Below are 6,000 nucleotides of genomic sequence, written 5' to 3'. Positions count from 1 at the left end.
GTTATTTGAACCGGGTTAATTTGCTGAGTCGATGGAATCGGGCGTCGGCAGCAAATTAGTCGGCACTTTGTGAAACGTATAGTTTTCCCTTCGTCGTCTCTCCCAGTATATATTTTGTTCTATGGTGTTTAACATTAACCTCCTGCTCCTCTAGTGCCTCTACTGGCTACATGTGGTAGTTCTACTAACCGTGAGTATACCCGATTCAAACGAAGCCCCGTGTCGATCTGCTCACCTAATTCAAATAAGCGCTTATTCCCAAAAAGCGACTCCCCGATAAGATTGAGCTAGACACTAAAAGTAAAAGCAAAACTGAGCTGTGAGTGTTGGAACGACGCAGGTGGTCCGTAATAACTGTGACTTGTGTTTTACAGAGAACAGCAGGGGAAAAGAAAAGAGAAGACACACGCAGAGTGTAAGACTATACACACTCAGCAGCCCCTCAAATGTTATTTTCCACTTAGAAGTGAAAATACGCCGCCATGATCATGCAAGGCTTAGGAGTGTGTGTGTGTGTGTGTGTGTGTGCGTGTGTGTGTGTGTGTAGCTGGCTCTCGTCCTACTGTGTGGTAAATATTTCTTCAGGAGGAACATACCAGTCTGTTCCCAGAACAACCACCCTGCCTTCGGCCAGAACTGTTTGTTATTAATTCCAGTATTATGATATTCTCATCTTCGTCCCTTTTGCCTCCCTGCCTACAGTCAGCAGCTGAAGCCCCAGTGTGTGTGTGTGAGTGTGTGTGTGTGTGTGTGTGTGTGTGTGTGTGTGTGTGTGTGTGTGTGTGTGTGTGTGTGTGTCAGAGAGAGAGTGAGAGAGAGAGAGCATGTGACGGAAACTCTGCGCACATGAAAAGAATCAGGTGATGCCGAGGTCCGATCAAAACAATAACAGAGTGTGTGTGTGTGTGTGTGTGTGTGTGTGTGTGTGTGTGTGTGTGTGTGTGTGTGTGTGTGTGTGTGTGTGTGTGCACGTGCAAGCCCCCCACCACCCCAAACACACTCCATCACACGCAGCTGTCAAAAGTTGGCCTCTCGCCTTTTGTTTTCCCGGAGAACAACCTCTCTCACCCTGATCATGTGCGCCGAAGCCTCTTTCCAGACATGATTGTCAGCGACATCATCTTTTCAGCGTGTCCGCAATTATTTGAAGACTTTGGGGAAAGTTTTGTTGGCTTTCACAACCCATTATTAGTTAGAAGAAGGTTTATTTTACTTGAGTGTCCATCAAGTGGCCACTCGCTTATTGGAAAAACCTTAAATTTAAATGGAAACCAATTAGAGGGGGGGAGAGCTCAACCGAGAGATGACAGTAAGACAACATAATGCCGATCAACTGCTTTAGATTAACCTTTTGTTCGTCATTCATTATTTTCAAAGCTGTGTATTTACATCATATTAAGCTTAAAATGGGAGCTGCATTATAAATTTGATATAGATCAAGTTTCCTGCCTACATATTTCTGCGTACACAGTTCTACGTTAACAATTTCCCCTTTGGAGTTGTTTTTCTGGTCCAATATTCTGTCTCTCGTCTGTGGTTTTCAGGTCTCTCCCAACTCCTGAGGTAAACATCCGACAGATCTGATCTGATAACGGCAAAGTTGCAGACCGTGAAACCAAAACAATACGCCGAAAGACGCGAAAACACTCTGCAAGCCCGGGGGGGACCTGCAAAGTAAAATGATAATCCTCTGTGGGTTCTTGACCACAAATGACCCCTTTACCATTAGTCACATGACACCATAATATCAAAATACAGATCAGCACAGCATTTTAACCGAATCCTTCTCACTCAGCTAAAAATCAGTCACAATCAAAGGCTAGTTCTTGCTTTCCTGTCTCGGCAATTAGATTTACCTAAAAGCTGGATATCTCCTAATAGAGTGAAACTCATGTGGCTCTTTGTCCAAAAAGCTTCAGTTTATCTGTCCTCCATACCCCTGGCAGGATCTGAAGAAATCACCCACTCCTAATAGGATTACAGGGACGCTGGCCTGACCACAGATCAGTCCTGAGAGGCCTGGATTGGCTCCGGTTTATCCCCCAACTAAGACAAAGGCTACAGATGGCCCCGCTTGTTGCATTAGAGAAAGGTAGGGATATATATATATTTTAGGGATGAGTATTGGCAAGAACCTCACGATACGATACGTATCACGATACTTTGGTCACGATACAATACGTATCACGATATTGCGATATAAATAAAGATGAAAAAGCAAGTACCTGTATGTACATCAGATAATATTGATCAGGAGGACAAATTGAGTCAAAACTATTTAATTCAAAACAGAACGATCTTTGGAGTTGAAAAACCTATATTGTATTGGGCGGCAAAGTATCGCGATATATTGCCGTATCGATATTTTTACCCACCCCTAATATACATATCCAAAAGTTGATGCCAAATGACATATAGACTTCATCTTCGTCATTTAAGCTGATTTGTAGGTATATGTAGATAACAGATACACAAACGTTGTGTTGGCAGATCATTGTCACTACACGATCTAAACTGTTTCATTAGAGTTGACAAAACAATCTCACTCCAAGGTCCGTTTAGTCATCGTTGTTCTGCGGCGTTTGGAAACTAAATGGACCTTGTGGTGAGATTGTTTTGTCAACTTCTCTCCCCCGAGTTTGTACCTTTTGTTCATCGCAGGGAACAATCTGTTCAAGGAAAGTCTGAATTATTATTCAATTCATTGTATCGGCATTTTCTGATCTGGTGAGTAACCCTGTCAGCAGTGATTCATTGCTCTATGAATGGTAACTTTAATAAAAACATTCTGTTGACACATTTGCTTAGACTGCCACTACATCTCCTCAGCCGTACATGGGACAAAAACAAACTAAAAGAGAAACCAACGCTGCCTGTCTGTAGCATATTTGTGGACCCAAAAAAAAAACACAAAACAAAAGCCTTAATTCCTCCGGCTGCTTGTGAGCATCGTCAACTGTTTCCCCATTTGATGGAACAATGAACGTGTTGTTGTTTTTCCCTCCTCTTATTGCTGAAGCCAAAACATCTTTGCCCTTTTGGTCGCCATGGACTCGTATCCTCATCACATTGAATTATCAGCCGCGGAAGGACACGGTGTTCTCTATTCTTATTATTCCATTGATTATTTGAATCAAGCATTCCTCTGCTAAGGCTGCTTTTAATTCAGGAGTGTGTGTGTGTGTGTGTGTGTGTGTGTCTTCAGTAAAAGTTGAGAAATCATAAAAAGGTAACGAAACAAGACTTGCATTAATAAGTGCTATTTCCCTCAGCTCCCACTGTGACATGCATACAAATTGCCTCTTTGTCTTCCCCTGCAAAGTTTAAAATGTACCTCTGCAGCGTTACTCTTTATTTCACACGCTGACCTTTCATCTGAGGACAACCCCCCCTCCCTCCGCCAGCTGATCTCCATACTTCCACACAGAAATCCAGCTTCGCTTTAACCTAACTGGAGTGAGGAGAGAGAAAAAAATTGTTTAATTTCACCCTCCTTAGTAAGAATCACCATTCATATTCCCCTGATCTCGCCCGGGGGCGCCGCGGAGAACATCCACATGGAGCAAATCTCCTCAAATCCAGTTGACATGATGCAAGGTGAGCGGGAGGGGGGGAAAAAAAGCGGTTGTAGCCGGAGTGACCTACAGAAACCTTTTAATACCTTCATTGCCGGACATTTCCCTTTCATCCATTCAAATCCACCTAGATTGGAACCGGAGGCCGTTGGGAGCGAGCGGGTGTCTCCGCGTGAGTTAGACGAGAGCAGCCTTTGGAGCGTGGAGGAGTGCGATTGGGGTCGTCGGGGAGGTCGGCCGAGGCGGGGAGGGAGGAATCATTTGCATTTATCCTCAAGTGACCTCTGGGTAAAAAGTCGACGAGCGCAGTGTAACAAGAATGGAGGAGCGAGACATGAAGGGAGATATGTAGACGGGTTAGGCAAGGACAAAGCCAGACAATCCTTCTCTGAATTGAAAAATGACAATGAAGTGTGTTTTTAATGCGCTTTCAATTCCATTTTTTAGAAACTGTTTAACATCAATTTGGCTCATTTCTTTTCAATTAGCTGCTACTGCTAATCTGCTACTTATGTCTAATAAATCCAGCTCTCATGAATGGATAATGCAGCTTGGTCGGTCCTCCGGAGATTCCAACTATGACGCTCTACGTATCCCGCTAGCGTCACTTTTGCATGTTTCAGTCACGGCGTGTCTTTTTTTAAATGAACTTTACAGGAACTTTGTTTGAGGCAATAAAACTTCTGGGAATCACGATCGATACAATATTATAAGCTGAGTATCGTGGTCCGTTTTATTTGACACGTTTTCACTCATTCTAATTGCAGGAAAATGGGTTTATTAGTCAAGTTGAGCAAAACTGTCATAAAAACATGTCCGAAATGTTGCATCCCATACAACAGGCTACAGTCTTCCTTGACCGCACCAGTCAAATACCACACATACCTATGAGCAGATGCATTGGAGGTCGGAGAGCAGCCATACAGCCCCGTTGCCTGTTGCGTATTAAACCCTCTACAGGAAAAGAGGCTGTTGAAGGTTCACTGAAGAACAGCTGCCGTTCCGATTGTAGCCTGAATGCAGATTCCATGCGGTGGAATCGATAAAAAAAGGCAAAGCTAGGTGGGTTTGTTTTTCAGACAAGCACGTGCGTGTCAGTCATCAGCCGTTCCCTCTGTGGTGAGTTTCACTGCCTTTGATCAGTTGTTCTTTGTCTGCACCACTTTCATGTAAGCTTGGTGCGTCTGGGCCCTTAAAGCCATACCAAGTTTCTCCACTTCTGCTCCATTTAAAGACCATTTAAACAAATCCGTTACGATTAAAGTGATTATTTTATAACAGGAACTGCATTTGTTTCGGATATTGGCTAATAACCTGCAGAATTAGCCTTTAAACTGTCAATGCATAGGTAAATGTATTCAGATACACCAGTTATTAGCGTGATGACGTGACATTGAGGTGTAGATGTATGGATTCCCATTTCAAATCCTTTTTTTCCCCCCAAAGAAAATAGTCTGAAATTCCCCACAAAGACTACTCTGTTTCTGTCAGATATCCACAGATGAGCATTCATGTATATATTCATGTTCTTTTTTCCCCTCTCCCTTAACTTATGTAATGTTTCCAAAGCCTCGGCCAGATATATACAATAGGCTTCACAGCTCTAAGGCTGTTACATATACAGCCCTGGGAATACGAGGAGCCAGGTAGATGTTTACTGGGACAAAAAATACAGAATAATACATTTTAACTTTCTGACCATGTATAGAAGTGTGTGTGTGTGTGTGTGTGTGTGTGTGTGTGTGTGTGTGTGTGTGTGTGTGTGTGTGTGTGTGTGTGTGTGTGTGCGTCACAGAGTGCAATATACCCCAAATAACTTGGCTGTGTTTGTGGGGGCAGTGCCACTTGGATTTGTATGGTAATGCTTTTGGCCCCGAGCCAAAGTGGACCCTGGAGTTGAGTTATTCTACAAGAATACACACACACACACACACACACACACACACACACACACACACACACACACACACACACACACACACACACACACACACACACACACACACACACACACACACACACACACACACACACACACACACACACACACAGTGTTTACAGTGGCGTATTTGGACTGAGCTGCTAATTGAAACATATGTCTTTTTCCATCCAAAGAGGTAAAGGGCATCCCTATTTTCCCACTGTGAAGGTGTGTGTGTGTGTGTGTGTGTGTGTGTGTGTGGAGGGGGGTGGGGGGCGGGGGTGGTGGTGCTTGTGAATAGGCCCATAGAGTTGCTAACCACAGGCTGGCCATTACACCTAGTTACAGTCACCGCTGGATCGACAAGGAGACAGACAGTCTGCAACACTGACAGAACTCCACTGTGTGTGTGTGTGTGTGTGTGTGTGTGTGTGTGTGTGTGTGTGTGTCGTGTAGGGGATCCCCTGAGTTGCCCCCGTCAGTACCACATGGTTAATAGAAAAC

This window comes from Eutrigla gurnardus (assembly GCF_963514095.1).
Source record: "Eutrigla gurnardus genome assembly, chromosome: 21".
NCBI classification, from domain to species: domain Eukaryota; kingdom Metazoa; phylum Chordata; class Actinopteri; order Perciformes; family Triglidae; genus Eutrigla; species Eutrigla gurnardus.
Note: the sequence above shows the minus strand (reverse complement) of the source record.